The sequence below is a fragment of the Trichosurus vulpecula genome, chromosome 2 (genome assembly GCF_011100635.1).
Source record: "Trichosurus vulpecula isolate mTriVul1 chromosome 2, mTriVul1.pri, whole genome shotgun sequence".
In the NCBI taxonomy this organism is placed as follows: domain Eukaryota; kingdom Metazoa; phylum Chordata; class Mammalia; order Diprotodontia; family Phalangeridae; genus Trichosurus; species Trichosurus vulpecula.
In genome coordinates, this window is record NC_050574.1 from 347,133,799 (window position 1) to 347,149,628 (window position 15,830).

The following is a 15,830-nucleotide window of genomic DNA, read 5'->3' on the forward strand; positions in this document are numbered from 1 at the left end:
GTCAGGGAAATCTGGGTTCAAATGTTGCCTGAGTCTGTCACTAACTAGCTCTCCGACCCTGGGAAATCACTTATCCTCTCTGTGCCTCAGTTTCCTCACCTGTAAAATGAGAGGCTTGGATTTAATGGCCTCTAAGGTCATTCCCAGCTCTAAATCTGTGATCCTCCTTCCTCTGACTATAGACTTCCTGACTTTTTCTTTGTTTATGGGTATTTTCATTTGAAGAAAAGAAGAGAGAGGTAAGGAAAAGATTGTGGTTTCTAAAAGCAGTCAACTGCTCTCATTTGTTAGCTTTTGATATAGTTGGTAGCATAATAATTGCTCATATTCATACACCACTTTCAGGTTTACAAAGTTTTTACACAATCTCATCTGATCCTCTGGAAAAAAAAAACTCTGTAAGGTGGGGGCTACTAATATCCCTGTTTACAGGTGAGAAAATTGAGTCTCAGAGGGGTTAATTGACTTGCTCAGGGTTGCACATTTTGTGTCTGACATGGGATTTGAACCTAGCTATTTCTGCTTCTTGTTCAGCCTTCTACCCACAGCATGCCCATGCGCCTCATATAATTCATGTAAAGCAGGTAAAAATAAATAGGTCTGTGATGAGTCAGTGACCCAGAGGCGAAAGCATATAAAAAAAAAAAAAGATAAAATGGTTTGTCTGTCTTTCACATCTAAAGATCCGGCATCAATTGAGCGCTTTGCATACTTTCTTTAGTGGTGGGTGTGGGTTTAAGTGAATTGAGCAATCCATACACTCTGACTCAGTCTCCTGCTAAAGAATGCCAATTTCTACACTTTTCCTTCAAAACAAGGATCCTATTTTATAGCGCCTTAATAATTTTTCATTGTTCTTCTCTGGACTTTACCTAAATTATTCCAAGCTTAGATTTTGAAGCCCAAACCTAAATAAGATATCCTGATAATGGTCTGACTTGTCTTTGATATAGAGAAGGATTAAGGTCATAATTCTTTCATGCTAATGCATCCTAAGATCATTTTACCTGATTTGTTCCTTAGCTTGTGGCTCAGTAGGACCCCCATGTCTTTTTCTTTCTCAGTTGTGCTTAGCTAGCTAGTTGATTCTTCATACTGGGGTTGTCTGTTTTTCCTTCTGCAAACATACTGCTCTGAAACTACTTCTCCATCTCATTTATTGTTCTTTCACTTTGATCCAATCTCAATCAGTTTCTCTTACCGTAAAGTGAAGGGATTAATCAAAAAGCATTTTTAAGTGCCTACTACGTGCCAAGTACTAGTGTACTATGTACTAGAAAGCAGTGACACAAAAACAAAGAATAAAAAAGTCCCTATTCATAAGGACTTGAGAGTCAACAAGTACATGCATAAGGGCCTGCATGATAGATACGAAACTAGCAAACACAAAGCAACTAAATACAAGGTAGTTTGGGAGGGAAGGCACTAGCAAATGGGGTAAGAAGACAAGATATGGATAGGCTTTGTGTAGAAGGTGCTGTGTAAATTGCCTCTTGAAAGATAAGAGGAATTCTATGACACTGATGTGAGAAGGGAGAGATTCCAAGCGTGGGGCACAGCCAGGGCAAAAAGCATGGAGATGGGAGATGAAGTGGAGAGAAAATCAGTTTGTCTGGATTTCAGTGTAGGACTGAGGAATAATGACCAATGAGTCTGGAAAGATAGTTTGAGGCCAGGTTGTGAAGGGCTTTAAGTGTCAACAGAGGAGTTTGTGTTTTATTCTAGAGGCAATGGGAAGTCACTGGAGTTTATTGAGTAGGGGAGTGATATAGTCACAGCTACCAAATTAGATGATTAGAGTTGTTATACCTCCAAAAGGCTAAACAAAAATTCCATGGATAAGTATATTATTTAACCATCCCAAGATGGAAGGGGAGCATTGAATGGGGAACTGGACACATACAGAGAACTACTTATGGCTGAAACCACGATGGAGGATGAGTCCAATAAAGGAGTCTGGGAAATGGGAGAAGATTGGGCGCCAAAGACAGCTCACCCGTAGTGAAGCAGTAGGGGGGCAAGAAAGAGCCAGCGAGCTAAGGAGACAATGAAAGAAATGGTTAAAGGGGGGTGGAGGGGGAGACAATCTTTTAAGAAAAGGTACATTTTCTGGCCCTCTGAACTTTCACGACTCTATTCAGTTCCCCCATGGTGACAGTGTAGCTAATATAAGTCTAAGCTCCACTATACTCCTGCTGGGGCAGGACAGGAAATCGCCACTCAGAAAATAAATGACCTGTCCCAGAGTCTTTTGTTAATGAGTCCAGAGCATAATAAATCAAGGTGACCCAGTCTCAAGAAACACAAGGCTGCTTTAAAAGAAAGAAAGAAAGAAAATGAAATCCCTAAGCCCCAGAGGTGAAGAGGAGGAGAAGGGAGAAAGAGGGGGACCTCGGGGAGTATTTATAAATCACATGCAGCCCAAACCAGTGCAGATGTTTTCCAGTTCCAGACCCACTTAAGAAAAAGAGAATGAGAGGACGAAGGCCATAAATGGAAGTAGCTGTCTCTTTGTGAGAGCAGACAGGAGACTTCAGGCTCAGAGGAGACAAGCCTCCTGCCCACAGTTCTGTCCTCAAAACACACCTCCTCTCCCCGCCCCCACCCCACCCCACCCCCATCCAAATCTCCAGGAGACTTTTAAGGGCATAAACCTGTAGGGCCTGATGTTGAATCTTCAGCTTCACTTTTCCTTTTTTTACAGAGACTACCTTTTTCCACCCTCTAACTATGGCCGATTCCCCACTCACCATGGAAGTAGAGTGGGACAATGCCAAGAGTGCTGGGTTAGGAGGCTGAGGACCTGAGTTTGAATTGTAACTTTGCCTTTTTTTACCTACGTGATCTTGGCAAGTCACAGCTTCTCTTGCCCTGCTTCCTCATCTGTAAAAACATGAGGGTTAGACTTATTGGACTGTTAGGGCTCCTTTCAGCTTTAAATCTGTTATGATCTCTGATAATGGCAGGGCCATGGAACAAACTGATTAAGTCCACTTGTGAGGACTTAAAAATTGATATCGGATGACCAAAAAGAAAAATACTTTAAAAACAAACCAACCTGAATTCAAAGTGGCCTCAGATGCTTACTAGCTGTATAACTTTGGGTAAGTCACTTGACCTTTGTTTCACTTGGTTTTCTTGACTGTAGAATGGTGATGATAACAATGCCTACCTACCAGAACTATTGTGAGGATCAAATAAAATAATATTTGTAAAGTGTTTGGCACAGGGCCTGGAATGTAAAGGTGCTATATAAATGCTTCTTCCCTTGCCTTCCCTTCCCTTATGCAGCCTCTGGGCCACATGTGGCCCTCTAGGTCCTCAAGTGCAGTCCTTCGACTGAATCCAAACCTCACAGAACAAATCCCCTTAATAAAAGGATTTGTTCTATATAACTTGGACTCAGTCAAAAGCCTGCACCCAAGGACCTAGAAAGCCACATGTGGCCTTGAGGCCACAGGTTTCCCACCCCTGACTATCCCATATCAAGATGGCTATGATATGAGGCAAGAAATCTGGATTTAAAGTCCTGGGTTCAAGTCCTGACTTTTTGTCTTTGGTAAATCACTTTACTTCACTGAATTTCAGTTTCCTCATCAGAAAAATGGAGGTAATAAGAGCTATCCTGTCTAATCCTTACAGGGTTATCGGGAGGCTAGAATAAGATAGTTTATGTAAGGTACTTTGTGAAACATAAAGCAATGTATAAGTGGAAGATAGATACATGCGCAGCATATATGTGTAAATATTTTATTACATAACACATGCTATTTTATTATATGACAGGTTTGTATATATTTGTGACATAATATTTTATTATATGTATATTAATAAATATGTATATATTTAGATATTATTTTATAATCTATAATATAATATTTTATTATATAATATGCTATTTTATTCTGTAATGTTATTTTTATTATATCATATATAATTATATGTAATATAATTATATATAATATATAATTTATTATATATTATCGGTTACATATTATTTTATCATATTATATATATGATATGTATATATATTTTTAAAAAATATTTTAAGTGTTGCCTTTCTTACTTCCTCTTAAAAGAACCAATTATAATCATGGTTTGGGATTAATGTGAGTCTAGGAGTTTATCTTTCAATACAACTGCAAAAGGAAGATGTAGCAGTGGGTTGCCTAAAATAGACCCTAGAGTAAACTCTTTAAATGAACCAAGATCCAGGTCAGTTGGACTGCTGGACAGCAGGCACACCCATGAAAATTAGAACTGTCTTGTGTATTTTCAGTCTAGCAGTAGCCCTTACCAAAACCGAGAGCCACTTAGAGGTTTCCTTGTGTCGAGGTATCCAAGTTTCAGCCCTTAGGTATCCAAGTCCCTTGTCGCTTGTCAAGCACCAGTGAAGTGAAAAGATACCTGCTGCTTAGGTTTTTCCAATATCGAATTCTGCAGTATTTTGGCTCTGACATATTAACCTTCTAATACTGAAATGGGTCATGAAAATCAGTAGTTGCCCATATGGCCTGAATTGGAGGCAAGTCACATGAGGGACGAGAAGAGTGCCTGGACTTTTCAGCACCTTACACATAGTAGGCAGAGACTAGGGGAATAGGGGATCAGGCCTAGTCAGGGACTTGAAAGAAAGTCGAATTCTCTTTTTCTTCTCTTTCATGACTGTGTGTCTGCCTGAGCGAGTTGCTACAATTCCAGACAAGGGCTTGTTTTCTCTTAACTTAGTGTTATGAGGAAGGAAGGAGAAGCAGGGGTCACGTCTTTTTTACAGCATAATAGAGTTTGTTGTAGGTTGAGTGAGTTTTGAAAAGTATTTCTTGGCTTTTTTAAAGTCACATTTCCAACGATCCCAGTTATTAACCATATATGAGGAGTTAATCAATTCATCACGGCTTAATATTTTTTAAATTCCAGCATCATTTTAGGCAATAGCGGTCAGTCTAAACTCGATGTGGAGAGTGATGAAGAGTCAATTTTATTCAGGGGAATGATAAGGTCAATATTTTTGTTTTGGGAGAGCTATGATCCAGATGGTAATTTTCTCAGTATCAGCCTCTTGAGAACAATGACTGTTTCATTTTTGTCTTTTTATATCCCCAATGCCGAGCACACTGCCCTCAACATGTTGTTTAGCTGTTTTTTTGGTCATGTCTGACTTTCTGTGATCCCTTTTGGGGTTTTCTTGGCAAAGATACAAAAGTAGTTTGCCATTTCCTCCTCCAACTCATTTTACAGATGAGGAAACTGAGGCAAACAAGATTAAATGACTTGCCCAGGGTCCCACAGCTAGTATCTGAGAACATTTGAACTCAGGTCTTTGTGACTCCAGGCCAGCATCTAGCTGCCCTGCCCAGCACATAGTAGGTGTTTGTTAAATGCTTGCTCATTGTTTGCACTATGGGAGATTTCCTTCATTAATAACTCTTCTGGAATTTGTAGTCTTGGGGCGCTAAGAGGATCCCTGACTTGCCCATGGCCACATATCTAATATGTTCCAGAGTGCCCACTTCTACTCATTGTTTTATTATGTTACCCAGGGGCTGGAGGTGATAGACACAAGCTCTGAGGGGTACTCTGGAGCCTGGCAATAAGTGCCAGGCAAAATGTCCAAACAGGCAAAAACCCACAGTGATTTTTAATTATAATGACAACAGTAATGACTAACATTTATATAATACTTTAATGCTTTACAACCCTAGGAGGTAGATGCTGTGATCATCCCCATTTTACAGATGAGGAAACTGAGGCAGACAGAGGTGAAATGCCTTAGCCAGGATTATATAGCTAGTAGGAGACTGAGGACAGATTTGAGCTCAGTTCTCCCTGACTCCAAGACCGGTGCTCTATTCGCCATACTGCCTACATGTGTGTGTATGTATGTGTGTATATGTATATATACATATATACACACATGTATGCATGTATAGATACACACACATATTTTTTCCCTTTTAACCTGTATTTAGAGGAGAAACCAGGGTGGCTAGGCTGCCAGAGTTCTGGGCCTAAAGTTAAGAAGACTCATCTTCCTGAGTTCAAATCTGGCCTCAGACACTTACTAGCTCTGTGACCCTGGGCGAGTCACTTAACCCTCTTGGCTTCAGTTTCTGCATCTGTAAAATGAGCTGTGGAGAAGGAAACGTCAAACCACTCCTGTATCTTTGCCAAGCAAACCCCAAATGGAGTCACAAAGAGTCCAGCATGACTGAAAAGACTAAACAACAATGACAGAGAAGAAATCATGTTATGGTAGAACAGACATAAAATCACCAGGGTCTAAAGAATGGATTTAGCTCTTGTGTGTGCCCCACAGCAGTGAAAATGATAGCAGGACAGAATTCCACATTCTCCCACAAATGTGATCATAGGAATTATGGTATGATTGGGCAATGCCGGTGACAGGACATAGATTCAATTGGATTCAGATCTTGACTGCTCAGAAAAGGCCTTGCTCTGGGCCTCCTCCAATAGAGGCAATATAGGGGTTGTGCTCAGTTCCTGACTGCTGGGAAATAGGCTGCAGGCATAAGCATTTTAGAATAATGCATGAAACCATTAGCTAGGATTTTTACCAAAGCAAAATGTCATCTATGCGGAATGAGTGCCCCTGAGAGACAGCCCGTGCTTTCTGTTTTCCTCCCTTCATAACTGGATAGGACTCTAGAGGTCCCCTAGACCAATTCCCTCATGGACAGTTGAGGAAAATTGCTGAAACACACTAGTAAGAAATCTGGACCTTGAAGCTAGATCTTCTAACACCATATCTCTCCTCCTTTCCACTGCTTAGTTTAAATGAGATAATGTGTGTACAAGCACTTTTATAAATTGTAAAGTGCGGATTCAAATTTAAGATCTTAGGGATTATCAGTAGTATTTGTTCCTCACAATGTCTAATACCATAGGCTCTACTTAGCAAGGATTTTAAATACTGTTACCTGGTAGATGATGTAAAATTAGTCCCCCCCATCCCTTAGGAAATTGCTGCCTTTTTAGATCTCCAAGATGGCTAATGGCCTTCACTGCTACATCTGTATGCCAAAGAGAGGAAGAAAAAGGGAAAAGAACCTATTTGTAAAAAATATATATATATTTATAGCAGTTCTTTTTGTGGTGGCTAAGAATTGGAAATTGAGGGCATGCTTAACAATTGGGGAATGGCTGAACAAGTTGTGGTATATGGTTATAATGGAATATTATTGTGCAATAAAAAAAGACAAGCAGGATGATTTCAGAAAAACTTGGACTTACATGAACAGATACAAAGTGAAGTGAGCAGAACCAGGAGAACACTATACATAGTAACAGCAACATTGTATGACGATCAATTGCAAATAACTTAGCTTTTCTTAGCAATACAATGATCCAAGACGATCCCAGAGGACTTATGATGAAAAATGCTATCCACCTCCAGAGAAAGAACTGATGCTGTCTGAATACAAACTGAAGTATACAATTTTTCACTTCTTCCCTCCTTTCCTTCCTTTCTTCCTTCCTCCTTCCCTCCTTTTCTCCTTCCTTCCTTCCTTCCTTCCTTCCTTCCTTTCTTTTTTCCTCTCCTTCTCTTCTTGCACAAAATGACTAATATGGAAATCTTTTACATGATTGCATATATATAACCTATATCAGATTGCTTACCATTTCAGAGAGAGGTGAGGGGACGAGGGAGAGAGAGAATTTGGAACACAAAACTTTAAAAAACAACAAATGTTAAAAATTGTTTTTACAAGTAATTGGGTAAAAATAAAATATTATTAAAAATAAATAAGATGGGAATGAGAATAGCACCTAAAAAAGAGACTATGGGCTTCCCTGCAGTGCTGTGAAATCCTAAAAGGCCTCAATATCTGTCATGGACATGATAATGATCTCTTCTCTCTCTCTCACATGCTATCTCTGGGTCCGAGTGTTTGAGCAAGTTCGATGGGCTTTAAAATTTTACTAAACTGTGATCTCATGAACAAAACAGTTCCAACAACTTGAGCAGTGAAGCACTTGACATGGCCAAAAGTGGGCAAATGCTTTCTCTCTTCATTCCTTATAGAAACTGAATCCTGTTAGCCTCCGAGTTTTTGAAAATAGTGCCTCTCCTCCACCTTTCTGCCTCAGGCTCTTGAATTCCTCATGGGATGGTTTTATGCCAGCTGGGTTGAGTCAAGTAAACAAGCTATTCCATGGAAAGAGAACAAGCAGAGTCTTATATTTCTAATATTTTGGCCTCCCTCGAGGAATCCAACAAAAAAAGGCCTATTTTCTCTACCCATTGACTATGTGCAATAACAACCTTCTAGAAGAGCATTCTTCCCTGAAACTTGGAAATTAGCTCATTTGACTATCCACTTGGAATCCTGGGGTTTTGGAGGACTTGTGGATAGGCAGGGAAAGGGCCCTGTTGCCAAATGTTTGTAAGAAAAGCATTGATGGGGAAAAGCTTGAGATATTGACCACAGAGAATGGTTGCATTTCTGTAGGGCAGAAATGATACACTAAAAAGCAAAATGAAATGGAATTTGCATCTAATTCTGCCTGTCTAGAGAGCGCCAAAGCCAGGATGGAACTGTGAAAAGAGCTCAAGGAGCCTGGGGATCATAACCCAGCCAGGTGTTTATTTTATTTATGCATATGAGTATCTTAGAGTGTGTCAGCAACCTGGCCTCACAAAAAGCAGAAGGAAAATAATGAATCACCTCTGATGTTCTCCAGCCCCCACCATGCTATGGAGATAGAGACGGAGATAGAGACAGAGATAGAGACTGGGTTGTGGGAGAGAGAGAGAGACAGAAAGACGGAGAGAGAAAAGTGGAGGAAAGAAGAGATGGAGAAAGTGACAAAGAAAGAGAAGGAGAGAGAGAGAGAGTTTAATGTTGGAAGAATGTTATGTGACTGTTAAATCTATTCAGTGATGCCAACCACTGAGGCCAGCAGCAATATATTTATGTTATGTTGTCTATGGAACCTTGTGCATTACATTATAACCACACCTCATATATCTGTATATCTACAGAAGTGAGTATGTTGGAGAATACAGAAAGGATCTGTGATTCCCTCGATGTGGGAGCACTTTCTCCACCTTACTAGTTAAATCCTAGAGAGTGGCTCAAGGCACATGGAGATTAGGTGATTGACCCAGGGTCAGACAGTTACCAAATGTCAGACACAGGATTTAAACCCAGATTTTATGGACTCCCAAGCTCAGCATGTCATCTACTATGATCTCACTATGCTGCCACAAGACATATATTTTTAATATAGAGGTGATAGGATGTATTGGAAAAGTCTGAGACTCAGGATCAAAAGATTTAGATTAAAATCTGGCCCATCCCTCACTGTGTGACCCAGGGCAAATCACTAAATCTCATTCTCCCCCCACCCCAATTTGTGAGGCAGCATGGTATAGTAGATAGAGAGCTGACTTCAAAGTCAGGAAGACTCGAATCCTACTTTCATCTCTGACATACTGGCTGTGTGACCCTGGGCAAGTCACTAACCTCTCTGTGCCCACAGGCAATTCCCTTAGGCTACAAGTTTCAGAGCAGGTGCCTACCTGAATTGGTTTCCTCACTAAGAGTTTTCTACATCAATGAAATTATAGGTCTTATCCAAAATATTTACACCACCATGAGATAGTATAAGGGAACTCATATTGCAATCAATCAATAGGCATTTAAGTGCCTACTATGGGTTAGGCACTGTCCTAAGTGCTGGGGACACAAAAAGAGGCAAAGGGCAGTTCCCATCCTCAAGAAGCTTACAGTCTAGTGGGCTATTGTCATTATTAATTTTTTTGAGAAAGTATCTTTCGGTCTTAGTTTGTGATTTCATTGACACAGGGAGCTCTTTGGGAAGGAAATCAGGAAAGTAGATTGGCACCTGCAATCTGAGAGAGTTGCCTGGGCACCAAGAAGTCCTGGCTTTGCCTGGATCACACATTTAATATGCTGTCAGGGGCCAGACTTGAACCTGGGTGGTCCTGACTCTGAGGTTATATCTCTATCCACTACCCCAAGGTGCCTCTCTATTATTAATGTTATCATTGTGAATTCTCAACCCTCAGAATATCCACGATTCAGATTACTTCCACAATGACAAATCACAAGTACTTTTTAGCTGATTGGGCCTTAATATAATAATATATTAAATATATAATATAATAATAGCATATTAAATAATCAAATGGTAAATATTAAATATAAAAATATTTGTATAAAAATAATATAATAAAATAACAGACTTACACCTAGCTGCTTTCTCTACCTGAAATTACCTCAGCTTCCATCATCTTAGAACTCTTAATATTAAACTGGCACAAGATAATGAGAGGAGGCTTCAAAACAGAGGGAAGAAAGCGTCTGAATTCTGGGTCTCAGTTTCCTGCTTTCTAAAACGGTGAAGGCCTGGCATTCAATGAAACTCTGATTTAAGTCACTACCCCCATGACCATCGAGAAGGGAATCTCTCTGTGTGAGGGGTTTAGTATTGGCTCTGTCATTAAAAGAATCTCAGTCTCCCTAGCTACAGAATGGAAATAAATTTCACTGGTAAAGCACTTTACCATCAGGCTGAATTTATATCTATTTAACTGGCCATCACACTCAGAGATGTTGTAAGTAGTAGTGCTAGACGCTACACTGGAACGCCAGGTGCTGTCCTAGCTACATAAAGCTATTGTTATTGTTTATTTTGAAAGGAAAAAAAGAGACTTTGGCACGAGAGGTGTTGCGAAATTCAGTATTGTTAAATAAACAGTAACATATGACAGGGACTGTGTTGGTCAGCCAACATACACACCCCTTGGGTGAATTGGGGCCTGAGGATGAGCCAAATGTGCACATGTGTGGAAGTTTGCCGCTATCCCAAGCAAAAGTGAGGACTTATGAGGAAAGATTTAGAGCCGGAAGGGTCCTTTGGGGTCCTTATGTTTAAGCCTCACATTTTACAGATGAGGAAACTGAGAAAAGCAAAGTTAAGTGACTTCTCTAAGATCACACAAGCAGCAAGTGACGAGGCTAGTATTTGAACCAAGGTCTTCTGACTGCATGGGCAGCTAGGTGGTGTAGTGGATAGAACTATGGGTCTGGAGTCAGGAGGAACGGAGTTCAAATCTGGCCTCAAATATTTACTAGCTGTATAACCCTGGGTAAGTCGCTTAACCCTGTTTGCCTCAATTTCCTCATTTGTCAAATGAACTGGAGAAGGAAATGGCAAACCACTCCAGTATCTTTGCCAGGAGAACCCCAGATGGAGTCACCAAGAGTCAGACATAATCAAAACTACTAAACAACATCTGACTACATCCAATTTCTTTTCTGCCAATTGTCTGATTGTATCATAGCACTTTGACAGGAGACCTCTCATTAGCCTGAGGACAAGGCATTTATCCTTCTGAGGACTGATTCCTCTTAGCTCAAGGACCCACCCCTGCCTCCACCATTCCAAACATAGTACCCACAGTTTCTATAGAGTCTAAAGCCCAAAGGATGGCAATAGTAGTGGCCCCAATAGCATTTCTATAGTGCTTTTTAAGTTTGAAAATCAGTCCAACAGCTCCAGAGATGGGTGCAACAGGTATTGTCACACCCATGTCAGAAGAGGTTATGCAAATGTCAGGCTAGTGGGAGAGGTTCCAGGGGACCACTGCAACTCTCTCCACTGACATTTTGGTGCACAGTGTAAGCTACTTGAGGGCAAGGGATGTTTGCACTTTGGCTTTGTATCTCCAACGCGTAGCCCGATGCCAGGCATGCAGCAGGTGCCTAATAAATACTTGTTGAGTTGAATTGAAAATAGGTAAGTTATATCATAGGCCACTGAAGGAAATACCCAATTATAATCTCTGTCCCTGTCCCCCGACTCCCGGTGGTTCCTGCATAATTCTATAACTTTAGAGGAGTTTGCCTTGGCATTCTGACCGAATTCTGATTTGGACAACTACTTTCTATTTCAACTGGTATCCCCCCTTAGATTTCATTTAGCTGTGATGGCATCTTCCTTGGTCTACCTGCTATGTCTTCCCCAAACCATCACCCATATAGCTGTCAAAATGGTTTTCCTTCAGCACCAATTTGACCATTTCAGGAATCTACTCAATAAAATCCAAGAACTCCCTATTAAATCAGGAATCAAATTAAAACTCTTCTGTTCGGTTTTTAAAAAAATTCAAAACCTGACCCCAACTTCTTGTTCTGGTCTAAATAAAGCATTTCTTAACTCTCATACTATGTGCCAGACATGTTAAGCACTGGGGATACAAATCAAAAGTAAGCAAGACTATCTCTACCCTCAAAGAGTTTCCCTTTTGATAGAGGAAGACAATACTTAGGGAAGAGCTAGAAAGGGGTGAGAAGAAGAGGGGGTGAGTACACATTCCTAAGATGGCTGAAGATGTCCAGTAAGTGCTGGAACTAAGCAAGATAAGGTCAGAGCTAGATTATCAAAACCCAGGATGTCCCAGAGTTATTGTTGTTCATCCTTTATTCAAAGAGGACCAATGACATCATAGGCAATATCTTGACTGTGTGCGTGAATTGGATTTAAGTGAGGCAGATTTGCACAAAGTCATCAGCCTCACTCTTCCTGAGTCATCATGGTCCAGTGGTGAGACAGAAGTCAATATGACTGGCTGTGGCCCGGGATGCAGAGGACAACCTTGGCTTCTTTGATGTCTTACCACAGTCTAAGCACTCCGCAGCACCTGCTTCAGCCACCTTCATGGCCTTTGGAACATACTTGAGGGAAGTCTCCGCATGCTTAGGATAGACATCTCCCTAACTCACCAACTGCCCTCAACCTGGGTTAGCCTGTCTGTGGAGATGGCTTTACTGGGACGTGAGTTTGTATTGGTCTGATCAGCCACAGCTGGATGCATTGTAACCTGACTCTAGCATAATGATGTCATTTTGGTCCTCTTCAAGAATGAAGGACAGCAACCAACCAACCAATCAACTATGACACTAAGTGGCATTCTGTACATCCCTGCCACCTTTCCAGAGCCATCACAAGTCGTTCTGGCACCTGGATCAAGCTCTACAAAACAAGGCATGTAGCAGTGTTATGGACTATAGTGTGGGAAACTTTGGACCCCATGGTTGGAATTGCATGCAGAGACCACTGCACAAGGAAAGAGCTCATTTTGGAAGTCCCACGTGTTGGATTTTTATTTTAACTAATTATTTTTTAAATAATACTTTATTTTTACAATTACACAAGAAGACAATTTTAGCATTCATTTTTAAAAATTTTGAGTTCCAAATTTTCTCTCTCCTTCCTTACCTCCCCCCTCTCTGAGATGATAAGCAATTTGATATAGGTTATACATATGCAATCATGCAAAACATATTTCCATATTTAACTAATTATTCTTGATAACCAGTTGAAGAAGCTCAGTTTGACCCAAACAACACATTGTCTGGTAGTATATACACTCTTCCATATTATAGTCTTTCACTTCTCTTCCTCTCCGGGGCCAAGCCTGATCATTGTAATTTTCCTTCCAGTTTTCCTCTTTTGGCCCTTTTTGTTTACCTTGTTGTGGTCACTACACGTATTGATCTCTTGGTTCTATTTTATTCACTCTTTATTAATTGACCCTTTTCATTCTTCTCTGAATTCTTCCTGTTCATGATTTCATATGGTGCACCAACTATATTCATTCAGCCATTTTCCAATTGATGGGTATCTACTTTGTTTCCAGTCTTTCTTACCACAAAAAGTCTTGTTATGAATATTTTGGTGTATGTGAAATCTTTCTTTCATTGACATCCTTGTCATCCACTGTGTTTGCTATCCCTCTCATTTTTGTGTCTTCCACTTACAAATTTGATATGCATGCCATCTGTGCCGTCATTCAAGTGTCTGATAAAATTTTTAAACAAAATGTGGCCAAGAGTGAAGTTCTGGGTTATTCCCAGTAGACACCGCCCTCCACAGTGACATATAACCAATAGACTTTTGTTGTTTCTGAAACAAACAAGTGGCTTCCCAATTCCAACCTTAGAGTCACAATAGTGATTGACTGGTCTGAGTCAGAATGAGGATGAAAGCGTGGTGGGAGAGGCAGCATTGATGACACTTCCCTTTGCCTTCTTGGCCCTCATTTCCCTCTTGCCTAAAATGAGAAGGCTGAACTAGCTGGCCCGTATGACCCTGGGCAAGTCACCTTGTTTTTCTTTTTCATCATTTATAAAATGAAAACCAAAAGAAAAAAAAGGGACATGGACTGGACTTGTAATTTCACTGATATAGAGAACTCCCAGGTGGGGAAACACCATTTACCAAAGCATTTTCTCTGCAACTTGAAGGAGAGGTGTCAAATGTGTGCCTGGGGCACAGTGTCCACAAAACTCCCAAGTATCTGAACCAGATTAAAATGTATTTAGGAAATTTAACAAAACTAATAAAAATACAATAAAATATAGATGATATTAATATGTGTTTTTTTCTAAGTCAATATGCCCCTCACAGGGATCTTTGTGTACAGTTTACTGGCCCTAGAGCACTGAGAAGTCCGATGTCTTGTTCATGGTCACATAGCCCACACACATTTGAGATGGGACTTGAGCTGAGTTCTACCATGGCTCTCTATCCACTATATTATTAATATTTTGTTCATTTAAGGAAAAGAGCTAGGGTGGAGGATGGTGATAGTGGGGAAGGTGAACGTAAGAAGGAGAGATATGGGAGAAGAAAGAAAAAGGGGTTGGAGTTGAAGAAGAAAGGGACAGAAGAGACAAGGAGAAAGTAGGGCATATGGAGAGAGGGAGAAGGAGTGAAGAGATGGAAGTGGTAGAGGGAGGAGAAGGTTTGCTATCTTCTTGGGTATATGTTAGTAGTTAGATAAACTGTTTGCCACACATTACTATTTTCTTAGAACAGAACTATGGCTATCTGAGCAAGTGATCTCCTTTAACTACTGCTTTTTGAAATTCTACTTGTCTATCCAGCCATTTAGAACATTCCTTTCTACATTAAAAACAGCTTGTCTATGTTTATTTTCCAACTTCAGAACTTATTTTTGAAATACAGATTTATTTACCCTAAAATTCTAGAAGTTTTCCATATGTATAAAATTCTAAGTTATAGAATGTTAGACCTTAGAGACCATCCAGACCTACTTCCTCTTTGTACAGGTTTCAAAATTTGAAACCGGCATTCATTTCAGTGTTCTGAGCCTTCCCCTCCACCCCCAATCAAGTCTATTGGGGTGGGTGTGAGTGTGGCCAGGATCATAAGGGAAGATGTGACATAGATGGGTTAACCATTCACAGTTCTTTACTTTTACTGGAACTTCATAGTTTCTCTTTTTGTTGTGGCAAAGAATTTGAAATTGAAGGGATACCTATTAGTTGGGGAATGGCTGAACAAGTTATAGCATAGCATTGTGATGGGATACTATTGTGCTACAAGAAATGATGAAGGGGATGGCTTCAGAAAAACCTGGGAAGCCTTTTATGAACTGACGCAAAGTGAAGTGAACAGAACCAGGAGAACAATTTACACAGTAATAGCAATATTGCAACAATAATCAACTGTGAAAGACTTAGCTATTCTGATCAATACAATGACCCACAACAGTTTTAAAGAAATCATGATGAAAAATGCTATCCATATCCTGATGGAGAGACCTGATAGATTCTGAGTGCAGATCAAAGCATATTTTTCCATCTTTCTTTATTTTTCTTGTCTTTTTCTGTTTTTTTGGGAACATGGCTAATGTGGAAATAAGTTTTGCATGATTTCACAGCATGGATATAGCATTTTTTGCCTTCTCAGTGGGTGGGGGAGGAATTGAAGGAAGGGAGAGAATTTGGAACTCAAAATTTTAAAAATGAAAG